Source organism: Meles meles, chromosome 12 (assembly GCF_922984935.1).
Source record: "Meles meles chromosome 12, mMelMel3.1 paternal haplotype, whole genome shotgun sequence".
Classification (NCBI taxonomy): domain Eukaryota; kingdom Metazoa; phylum Chordata; class Mammalia; order Carnivora; family Mustelidae; genus Meles; species Meles meles.
Window position 1 is genome coordinate 58,668,713 of NC_060077.1, and position 12,366 is coordinate 58,681,078.

Consider the following 12,366-nt stretch of genomic DNA (forward strand, 5'->3'; position numbering starts at 1 on the left):
ACATCAGGAGAGATTCTCAATGGATCAATGACTTAGATGTGAAAATAAAGCAATAGAACTATTTAAAGAAAGTAGACATTTCTTTCATAACATTGATGTAAGGACAGCTTTTCTAACCATGATACAAAATGGGGAAGCCATAGAAGAAAGAATTGACAAAGCTGATTACATAAAAATCAAAAAAGCTCTTCATGGAGAAAAGATCCCCCCCCAACACACAAATACATGAGAAAAAGACATGCACAAAAACAAGAAAAGGTCAATATCCTTTTTTTTTAAGATTTTATTTATTTATTTGACAGATAGAGATCACAAGTAGGGAGAGAGGCAGGCAGAGAGAGAGAGAGAGGAAGCAGGCTCCCCGCCAAGCAGAGAACCCGATGTGGGGCTCGATCCCAGGACCCTGGGATCATGACCTGAGCGAAAGGCAGAGGCTTTAACCCACTGAGCCACCCAGGCGCCCCTCAATATCCTATTTTTAAATGTATATGGTTATTCTTGGTAGGATTGCTTATAATGGCAAAAGATGTAAAAACAACATAAATGTCCATCAGTAGGAGGCTTGTTGATTGAGTATAATGGTCTAATTTTACAGGCTAGAATGCTATGTAGTTGTAAAAAAAAAAGAGAGAGAGAGAGAGAAAGCTCTTTAATAATATAGGAAGATCTCTAGGTGTGTTATTAGTTTGTTTGTTTTTTAAGATTTTATTTATTTATTTATTTGACAGACAGAGATCACAAGTAGGCAGAGAGGCAGGCAGAGACAGGGCGGAAAGCAGGCTCCCTACCGAGCAGAGAGCCCGATGTGGGGCTCAATCCCAGGACCCTGGAATCTTGACCTGAGCTGAAGGCAGAGGCTTTAACCCACTGAGCCACTCAGGCGCCCCTGTTACTAGTTTTGTTTTTTTTTTTTTAAGCAAAGTGAAGCAATACTTGGGTGGCTCAGTCAGTTCAGCATCCGCCTTTGGCTCAGGTCATGATACCAGGGTCCTGGGATCAAGCCCCACATCAGGCTCCCTACTCAGCAGGGAGACTGCTTCTCCTTCTGCCTTCTGCTCTCCCTGCTTGTGTATGCATGCTCTGACAAGAAAAATCTTTAAAGAAAATTTAAAAAAGCAAAGTGAAAACAGTATATGGTATGCTACCTTTTGAGTAAAAGAGGTAAAATATATTTTGTTTCCTTACATATATGCACAAAGAAATTCTGTAATGGTATGTAACAAAACATTTATACTGGTTATCCAGAAGGTAAACAGGTAGACAGGTAGGTGAGACTGAGTAGCTAACAAAATGGTTTCATTTTGTAACTATTTTTGGAATAGATTCAAAATGTTATCAAAATTGTATTAAAAACAATTTTTGTTATTTTTTAAAAAGATTTTAATTATTTAACAGACAGAGATCACAAGTAGGCAGAGAGGGCAGAGAGAGAGGAAGAGAAGCGCTCCCCACTGAGCAGAGAGCCTAATGTGGAGCTCAATCTCAGGATCCAGGGATCATGACCTGAGCGGAAGGCAGAGGCTTTAACCACTGAGCCACCCAGGCACCCCCAGTTTTTGTTATTTTTAAATATAAATTCAATTAATTAACATAATGTATTATTGGTTTCATATGTAAAGGTCAGACAACTTTAAAGCAGTTTTTTTTTTAAGGGTGGGTAGGGACAGAGGGAGAGAGAGAATCTTGAACAGGCTCCACACCCAGTGCAGAGCCCATCATGGGGCTCAATCTCATGACGCGAGATCATGACTTGAGCCAGACTCAGGAATTGGACACTTAACCTACTAAACCACCCAGGAGTCCCTTAAGCATATTTTTTTAAAGGTTACTTTATTCATTTTAACCTCTATTAAAAGGCATCCCATGCAAAACTGAGAGCTTTCCCCCTAAGGTCAGGAACACGGCAGGGATGTCCACTATCACTGCTATTGTTCAACATAGCACCCACAATCAGAAAACAAAAAGAAATAAAAGGCATCTGAATCACCAAAGAAGAGGTCAAACTCTCACTCTTTCCAAATGACATGATATTCCATGTGGAAAACCCCAAAAACTTCACCCCAAAATTGCTAGAACTCATACAGGAATTCAGCAAAGTGGCAGGATAGAATCAATGCACAGAAATCAGTTGGCATTTCTATACACTAAAAAGACAGAAGAAAGAGAAATTAAGGAGTCATTCCCATTTACAGTTACACCCAGAACCATAAGATATCTAGGAATAAAACTAAAGAGGTAAAGGGTCTGCACTCAAAACACTATAGAACACTCATGAAAGAAACTGAGGAAGACACAAAGAAATGGAAAAACATTCCATGCTCATGGAGTAGAAGAATAAATATTGTTAAAATGTCTGTGCTACCTAGAGCAGTCTATACATTCAATGAAATCCCTATCAAAATACCATCAACTTTTTTCACAGAGTGGGCCAAATAATCCTAAAATTGTTATGGGACCAAGAAAGACCCCAAATACCCAAGTCACACTGAAAAAGAAAACCAAAGCTAGAGGCATTACAATTCTGGACTTCAAGCTCTATTACAAAGCTATTGTTACCAAGAAAGTTTGCTACTGGCACAAAAACAGACACATAGATCAATGGAACAGAATAGAAAATCCAGAGATGGACCCTCAACTCTATGGTCAACTAATCATTGAAAAATCAGGAAATAATATCCAAGGGAAAAGAGACCATCTCTTCAACAAATGGTGTTGGGAAAATTGGACAGCCACATGAAGAATGAAACTGGACCATTTCTTTCACCATACACAAAGATAAACCCAAAATGAATGAAAGACCTAAATGGGAGACAGGAATCAATCAAAATCCTAGAGGAGTACACAGGCAGCAACCTCTTTGACCTCAGCCTCAGCAACTTCTTCCTAGAAACATAGCTAAAGACAAGGGAAACAAGGGTAAAAATGAACTATTGGGATTTCATCAAGATAAAAAGCTTTTGCACAGCAAAGGAAATAGCCAACAAAACCAGAAGACAACTGACAGAATGGGAGAAGATATTTGCAAATGACATATCAGATAAAAGGTTAGTATCCTAAATCTATAAGGAACTTATCAAACTCAACACCCAAAGAACACATAATCCAATCAAGAAATGGGCAGAAGACATGAACACACATTTCTCCAAAGAGGACATCCAAATGGCCAACAGACGCATGAAAAAAATGCTCAACATTACTCAGCATCAGGGAAATACAAATCAAAACCACAATGAGGTACCACCTCATACCAGTCAGAATGGCTAAAACTAACTGGTTTGGAAATGACAGATGTTGGTGAGGATGTGGAGAAAGGGTGATAGACATTAAGGAGGGTACGTGATTCAATGAACACTGGGTGTTATGTAGGACTGATGAATTGTTGAACTCTACCTCTGAAACCAATACATTATATGTTAATTGCATTTAAATTTTTTAAAAATGAAAAAAAAAAGGCATCCCATCCAATTTTTTTTTTAAGGTGGAGAATATTCTGGTTAACACCTTCTAATCAGAGATTAGAAGTTTTAAGATGCTACAAAGAGCCCCTGGGTCAAAACGATGAAATAGGATTTCCCGTTCAACGGTCAAAAAAAAAAAAAAAAAAATTCATTAAGGCTTACTTCAACATAGGAACAATGATCTATAATTTTAGCTAATTTTAAAGGCATGAACAACAGATTCTCATCAAATTCTCAGAGCTAGAAATGCCATATTTTAAAGGGACATAAAATCTAAAAAAAAAAAAGGACAACACTGAAAGCTGGCTACTGGCAGGGCAGAGAACATGTCTTCTGCAGTAGGAAGGGAACTACCAGAAAATACCAAAGAGCTATGGTTTCCTACAGCAGCAACCTAAAGCCTGAGAAAGAGAGGCCAACAGCTTGTTGTCTGTGTGTGTTGCGTACTGTGTGTGCACTGTGTGTTTATTTACCTACTCATTTGTTCATGTATTCATTCATTCATTCCAGGCCAGCAGCTTGCCATTTCATTTTAAACAAAATAGATGTAAAAGTAGAAGGGAATTGGGGCACTTGGGTGACTCAGTCGTTGAACCCCTGACTCTTGATCACAGCTCAAATCTTGATCTCAGGGTCCAGCATTTGAGCCCATATTTAAAAAAAGTAGAAGGGAATCATATTCTCAAAACTTAATCATATTCTCAAAACTCAAAAATAAATAAAATCTTTAAAAAAAACTCGAACACACCTACTTTTGAGCTGTATAAAGAAGAAAAAAATCAACTTTAGGAAGTGTTCTGGTGAATCTCTTAAAATTCAATTTATCTCATGTTTACTCAGTCTCGTAAATCTGTTATCACTTTTTAAAAGCGATGACATATACGAAAACTAACTTTGGCCTAAATGAAGAAGTTGTATGTTTAAAATGTCATTAATAAATAAAATCTGTGTTATGACACCTAAATTTTTGTTACTTAGTTTAAAAACCAATGTTTATTTAGCACCACTGAGCCAAGAAGTCTGCTAGGTTCTGTGACTTGTACAGTGCATCAAAGACACAGGGTCTGCTCTCTGGAAACCTGTCTAGAAGGTGATACAGAGGCATCAACAGAATTCTAGAAAAGCAGAATGAGGAACAGTATGTATAGAGGCTTTGGGAGTGTGGAGGAGGTACTTGAAACCCCAGCTTGGGTTATGGAAAATAAAAAGCAGATAAGAGCAAATATTCTTTAATATTTGTAGGAGTTTACAGCTGATATATGCAGACTTAAATTTATGTCCCCCATAATGAAAACTTTAACTCCAACTTTATATTGTCAGATACCTATCTAAAGTGTCTATTATTCATTGTAAAGATTGCTCCCTTTTCTTTTCCCAAGGAAAAGTACTAAAATTTAGGCAAATCATGTATGATTTCTGTAGTTAAGATATAAACAATTTAATAACTAAAGCTTAGAAATTACTAGAGGCTGCACAAGTGTACATATTTATAATTTATTTGGATTTAATATCTGGTGTCGTAAGAATGATCACATTGCTTTTCATGATCGCTTACCAATACTGTAAATGTGTTATTTCCTGACTTATAACTTAGGTTAGTATTCTATAAAAGGACTACTTTTTTAAAAAAATATTTTATTTATTTATTTGACAGACAGAGATCACAAGTAGGCAGAGAAGCAGGCAGAGAGAGAGAGAGGAGGAAGCAGGCTCCCTGCTGAGCAGAGAGACCCATGTGGGGCTCAATCCCAGGACCCTGGGATCATGACCTGAGCTAAAGGCAGAGGCTTTAACCCACTGAGCCACCCAGGCGCCCCTGTATTTGAGTTTTTTATAGCATCTTTGTATTCACGTAACTCTAGGCAAAGTGTTCCAGATTATTTGGTTCCTTAGGCTGTTATAGTCTTTTTCTCTATAATTCCAATACTTGATGAATCCCCTAGATGTTGAAAATCCGAATTTTCTAGGTTCCTAAAAGTGTTAAATGTTAATGGGAATGAGAAATAATACTCCAGCCTACCCTGGAATCCCACTGCAGCTGCCCTGCTTTATCTGGCCAACAGGTGGCAGCATGCTCCAAGGAAAGGTTGCAAGAATTCTGTGACAGCTCCCCTGCCCCCCCCCCAACAAAGTCCCCCCACCACCACCAAAACAGAGTTTTTCCCTCTTAAAACTGACGGAGAAGTACTAAACAGTGGATAAACAAAAATCTGTTTACTGAACTGGCTCCAGCCAAGCCATATTCCCAAAGCTGTAAAGGTAATTGAAGCCATCCATTTTACAACTAGATCCAAGGTCACCGCTATTGCTCATTATCACCTGCTTGTTAATTCACAAGTGTAACAACACAAACTAGCAAGATTGCTGCGAAGCCAAAGAGGAAAAGGAACCAAGGGAGCTTGGGAAGGAGGACACTGAAGACTGCTTGAATATTCTGGAATATCTCTAATATGCACATTTGATGAGCTTTTGGTCTCATAAGCAATTAATATGGGATGTATTTTACTGTTTATACTATTAACCCTTTATATACAATTATATTAACAGATACTAACAATAATACAATCAACTACAAAAACTAGTGCGTATTTTAAGGTGGATTAATTTATTCCTCCTTTGTACAAGTAAACACTTAAGTAAAAATAGAGGTATCCACCCTGTGGCATAGTTACATCTATTTAGACTGACATTCAACATCCTCATGTATTTTATTATACCTGTAGGATGAGACTAGCATGGGATCCTTTCACAGACCAATAAAACTATAGTAAAATGTTGGGTAAGTTATATTTTTTTAAATTAACTACTACTTGTTTGAATTTATTTTTGGTTGGTTTGGTTAGATTCGGTCATTAGAATGCATTCACTTGTGTGCTTTCATAATTTTATCTTATTCTGCCATGTTGTCATGCTTAGTTACACAAACTGGTAATACTATCCTTGATTCGAGAGCTTTAAGAGATCCTGACATGTTCTCTATTTAGAGAGTTTTTACTCAAGTCCCTGGTTTCCATCCAGTTTCCTAGGTGACTGAGCAATCAGTTGCTATTTAAACACAAGACTAAACTGACTAGACTTGTTTAACTGCACACAATTTATTCAAGACTTGTTTAAAATTCTGTAAAGGAGTAGCCACTATGCTTAGAAATGTGTTGGGTGTGGGGGTACCTGGATGGCTCAGTCAGTTAATCGTCTGCCTTCAGCTCAGGTCATGATCTCGGAGTCCTAGGACTGAGCCCGGAGTCCCGTTGCCTTGGGCTCCCTACTTCTGCTTCTCCCTCTCCTCCTGCTCTCTCCCCTGGTCATGCATGCTCTCTCTCTCACTCTCAAATAAAATCTTAAGAAAAGTAAGTATGTTGAGTATGAATCTGATTATGACCTTGAATTTCAAAGGAAACGTGGAGACTTAATAGATCATCTTTTCACTAGGAGAAGCACAGTCACTTCCCATCATTCCAGGCCTACTGTAGAGTTCATGGAGTTGCTAAATGCAGGACCAACTGTTAGAGCTCTCTGCCCCGATCTACCCCAATTTTATGCAAGTGGTCCAGACATTCATTCAATGTGTGTCAAAGCGAGGATAACAATAATGATGGCAGTAGTTAGTCAATTTTCTCTGCTCCACATTTTTTTTAAAGATTTTGTTTATTTATTTGACAAAGAGACACAGCGAGAGAGGGAACACGTGCAGGGGAAGTGGAAGAGGTAGAAGCAGGCTTCCCGCGGAGCAGGGATCCTGATGCAAGGCTCCATCCCAGGACCCTGGGATCATGACTTGAGCTGAAGGCAGACACTTAATGACTGAGCCACCCAGGTGCCCCACTGCTCCACTTCTCAGCAAAACAAAAAACTAAATGGTAATAAAAACATTTTAAGAATAACTTTTTTAAAAAGTACTTTTAATTTAATAATATGTTCAAGTGCTTTGCAGATCCAAGAAATACTATTCTAAGTCAAGAAGACCAGATCGTAACAGAGCCCTAAGGGCTAAGCAAAGCTTCATAGGGAAAATAACATACACAGTCCTTGAACAATGCAACCAAAAGCAAAATGTTATTAAAGTAGGGACAAAGGTAAAGAAACTAGACAGTAGCAGGAGAGAAATGGAACATCAGCTTTGGTGTCCAAGTACACACATGGGTAACGATGTGGGAACTAGGGCAGAAGAAAAATTAGTAAATTTCCTTACTACCCACAGCCCATTGAAAAGTTCTTGAAACAGGCAGGATGACCTTCCTCCAGGAACTCAGCTGCCTGAATGTTAATACTTTGCTAAGGACAAAGGCAATCTTGCCCCAATCCCCAGGATCCTGTATGTCTACTTTAACATATAAAAATTCCTTTGGAAACTTCATCTCTCCCCTCCAGGACCCATGCTGACAATTGTCCCCAAGTACATGACCCACCAGTATACATCTGAAGAGTCTCAGGACTGAGTTTTTACTCAGCAGCAATAAATGACCTTTTCCTAACAATAATTAGCCCCCTTAGGATCCTGGAAACCTTGTTTCCAAAATACATGGGAGGCTTACTCCATCCCTACCACCTCCCAACTTGAAAGTATGTAATAGGTCACTCCTCATGACCCTAGTACTGTTCTTTCTTCCCATCTTCCCTGTCCCCGTGCTTTAATAAAACCACCTTTATTTGCACCAAAGACCTCTCAAGAATCCTTTCTTGGCTATAGGCTGTGAACCTTAATGTCTTTCTACATCAATGAATATGGGTCCAAAGGAAGAAGAGGTTAAATGAAATGGTAAGGGTGTGTGCCTTACTAAGTAGAGGGTATAGCAAGGCAGCAAAGATTTACAAACAGGACGATTCATCAGATTCATGTTAATATTCTTGCAACAATCTGAAAGATGCATTAGGATAAGAGTCCAGATAAAAATCAAGGATATTAAAAACCTATTAGAAGACAGACCATAAAGGCCTGAATTGAAATAGTGGAAATGTAAAAACAACAATTTTGAGCTATTTTGGATGATAATTCAATAGGACCAGACTTTAAAAACGATTAATTTGCCCTTACACTGGCCCTAGATTTCTGCTTAGTCATGACATCGGGAAGAAAAAAACAAGTTGATAAAGACAATTACTCTATTATAATAATTCCACTTTTATTTATTATCGATAGATTCAAAATAAAGGAAGGTAGTTGAATGGGATTTGGCTGTGTGAATATTGAAACACTGTTGGACTGTTCACCGTGCTCGGATAGATGTTCATACAAACCAGAAATTAAGATCTGGGGCTTGGTAGATGGAATACTGTAATGTAAGAAGAAACCACTATCTGGACTTCATTCTTGGTTCCTGGCACAGAGCTCCTAAAACCCTTGGGATTTTCTGAGCTAGGTGTAAGAAAAGAGGCTTTTGTTATTCACAAGAAGCCCCTGTCAAGCATGGGGGAATACTGCCTAGCTAAAGGGAGGGAGCAGGAGGGCTGGTTGCCAGGGGAACCAACCACATGATGAGAAAAACTGGAATTCTCAGTCCCGTACCCTACTTCTAACCTCCAGGAAGAGGAGAGAGAAATAGAGATTGAGTGAATCATCAGTAGCCAATGACTTCATCAATTGTGACTAGGAAATAGGACCTCCACAGGAACCTTACACCAATGAAGAGAGCTTGCAGGTTGGGGACACAACCCCAGTTCTGTGGGGACAGAAGCTCTTGCACTCGGACTCGTCCCGATTTTGCCCTAACTCTTTATCTGGCTGTTCATTTGGATCCTTTGTAAGAAACCAACAACAGTAAGTCAGGTGTTCCCCAATTTCTATGAGCTAGCCTAACAAATGCCCAAACCTTATGGGGACTGCGGGAACCTCCAATTTATGGCCAGGTCAGAGAGAAGTGTGGGCAAGCTGGATACCCGTTCCTTGTGACTGGTGTCTGAAGTGAGGAGACAGTCATGGGACTGAGCCCCTAACCTGCAGGGCCTGGTGGCCGAGCTGAATGAACTGTGGCTCGCCCAGGTGTGGGACTGGACGACCACTGGATGTGGAAAACCCACACACTGGGTATCAGAAGGGAGAGGAGGAGACAAGCCATTTTCCTTCAGTAGACAAGTCAGGGATGGAGAAACAAATTTGGGCATGACTTACACACAAATAGAGTGCAGTCACTCTCCTAGAGAAGGAATATTTATGAAGAGAAGAGCGTTGAACATGAGCTTGGCAGTGGTATAAAGAACTAGGTATGAAGGGAGTAGGTAGGGGGCGCCTGGGTAGCTCAGTGGGTTAAGCCTCTGCCTTCCGCTCAGGTCATGATCTCAGGATCCTGGGACTGAGCTCTGCCTTGGGCTCTCTGCTCAGCGCGGAGCCTGCTTCCCTTCCTCTCTCTCTGCCTGCCTCTCTGCCTACTTGTGATCTCTCTCTGTCAAATAAATAAATAATAAATAATAAATTAATAAATAATAAATAAATAAATAGGGGTGGGGGAGTAGGTAGTGGGAAGCCTGGGTGGCTCAGTTGGTTAAGAGTCTGCCTTCAGCTCAGGTCATGATCCTGGGGTCCTGGGATTGAGCCCTGCGATGGGCTCCCTGCTCAGTGCGGAGCTTGCTTCTCCCTCTCCCACTGCAGCACCCCCCCTCCATGAACATATGCCCTATCTCAAATAAATAAAATCTTTAAAAAAAAAGAAAGTAGGTAGTAAAGAAGAGCTAGCTAGGCCAAGTGGTGGGCCGAGGGGAGGGGAGGGATAGGCTGTCAACAGTGACAAATGTTATCGTTCAAAATACATAGGGATTGATAAGAGGCCATTACAAGGTGCTGGCAATTACAAAGTCACTGCCTCCAAAAGTTCAACTTTAGAGGAATGATATAAGAAATGTTGGTGTCAGGTGGAGTAAGGCTGAAGTATGTATCTTTATCTCCATAGTTCCATAATTTCCAAAAATCATATTAGTATAAATTACAGCTTTAAAATTTTTGAATACGCCCTTTTTAAAAGGGAATGGTAATGTGCGGTACATTTAGAAAGTGCAAAAATATGGTATCTTTGGTTCTTAAAGAGCAAGCATTAAGCACTCTCAGCTGTCACTGAAAAGCACACTTCCGTCCAGCAGGTATTTTTGTTTTTAGTGATTTTTGTCCTGTCCTTAAAGCATAGGCACCAAAAGCAGAGAGCAGCCAACCTCCATGCCCCTGTGAAATAAATCCAGAACACGCAAATCAAGGGTAAAAACAGATACTCAAGAGAGTCAAAGAAAACAGTATTTTATCCTTTACCTGGTTTTCATAGAATTAAATTAAATAGCATTCTTGAATCAATATTAAACCTAGTAGTCCTTAATTCATTTACTAAAAAACAAACTAAGGGGCACCTAGCTAGCTCAGCTGGTGGCACGTATGACTCTGGATCTCGGGGTTGTGAGTCTGAACCCCACTCAAGTAGAGGTTACTTAAAAATAAAATCTTTAAAAAAATAATAAAATTTTCTGAAAATCGGAAAATAGCGTTTCTGTTCCTGCTTGGACCCTAGAAGCAAACAGGACACGGGTTATGGGACATTCAACTCCGATTCAAACCTCTGTCAAGCAGTTCTCTGTATCCCCTGATAAGAGAGCAACAAAACCCTTTTCAAAGGTAAATATGTTCTAAAGGTTAGTATGTAAAGAGCCATCAATCAAAACATTTTCTCCCGTGTTTGATCATATCTTTCTGGAGGAAGAGCAAACTAACATTCAGCTGCCCTAATTTTCCTTTCAAAGGGCAACTTTGAAGGGATTGGTCAAAACACGCTATTCAGTTTGCCACCCAACCAATCAGACAGTAAATACAAAGACCCAAAAGCCAAGCAAACTAGATCTGGTCACACTGGCTTTTCTGTGGTCAAGTGCCTCAATTTCCCATTTAAAGGTAAAAGCAGCTGGACATCTTTGCCACCACCAAGCCACCACCCTACCCCTCCCCTCCACCCCACCCCCGCCAAAGGCTTTCACTCAATATTAATTTAACATCAGGCCTCTGGGCAGCTGAGGATGTCCCTCTCCAATATGACCTCACTGGGCTATGGTGCATAGGTTTTTTGTTCTTGTTTAAGATTTATTGGAGACAGGGGTGCCTGGGTGGCTCAGTCCATTAAGTGTCTGCCTTCGGCTCAGCTCATGATCCCAGGGTCCTGGGATCCAGTCCCCAGCCCTGAATTGGGCTCCCGCTCACAGGGAGCCTGCTTCTCCCTCTCCTTTCCACTTGTGCGCTCTCTCACGTGCACGCTGTCCCTCTCTCTCAAATAAATAAAATCATAAAAAAGGAAAAGAAAAGATTTGAGACAGAGGAGAGAGAGTAAGTGTGCCGCAGAAGAAGACGGAGAAGCAGACTCTCTGCTGAGCAGGAAGAGAGTCCCCAGGGCTCAATCCCAGGACCCTGGGATCATGACCTGAGCTGAAGGCAGATGCTTAACCAACTGAGCCACCCAGGCTCCCATTGGTGTATTTTTTTTTTTTAATGAAATTAATGCTTTTGTGGCGTGGGGTGGGTGGGGGGAGATTTTACTGTTTCCACAGTTCATTCAAGTCTCTCCTGACAGGCCCTCGTTGGCATCTTAGGATAGGAATGCAGATGGACTATAAAGAAAGACAAAAGAGGGATTTTGATAGTGTTTGTCTGGGGTGTTTGTCAAAAACACAAATTCTAAGAACCCTCCTTAGGTGTTCTAACTGAAGGCCTAGAAACGGGTTAGCCTTAAAAAGATCCTAAATAATTCTTACCATCAGGCAAATCCAAATAGCTATTCAATTGGATCTTTTTAATAATCAACAAAAGAAGTCACCACTTATAAAGGGAAGTGTGATTACCTGACGTAGTATAATTTCAACCACTAAAACATAACATAATTTTTTTTTAAAGATTTTATTTATTTATTTGACAGATAGAGATCACAAGTAGGGAGAGAGGCAGGCAGAG